This window comes from Arachis duranensis, chromosome 2, assembly GCF_000817695.3.
Source record: "Arachis duranensis cultivar V14167 chromosome 2, aradu.V14167.gnm2.J7QH, whole genome shotgun sequence".
Lineage (NCBI taxonomy): Eukaryota > Viridiplantae > Streptophyta > Magnoliopsida > Fabales > Fabaceae > Arachis > Arachis duranensis.
In genome coordinates, this window is record NC_029773.3 from 66,565,015 (window position 1) to 66,565,293 (window position 279).

Genomic DNA, 279 nt, shown 5'->3' on the forward strand with positions numbered 1-279 from the left:
TATTATTATTGTTGAAACCTTGTTGAGGTCTCTGTTGATCCTTCCATGAGAAATTTGGATGATTTCTCCATGAGGGATTATAGGTGTTTCCATAGGGTTCTCCCATGTAATTCACCTCTTCCATTAAAGGGTTCTCAGGATCATAAGCTTCTTCCTCAGATGAAGCCTCCTTAGTACTGCTTGGTGCATTTTGCATTCCAGACAGACTCATATTGACTTGTTGAGTCAATATTTTGTTCTGAGCCAATATGGCATTCAGAGTGTCAATCTCAAGAACTC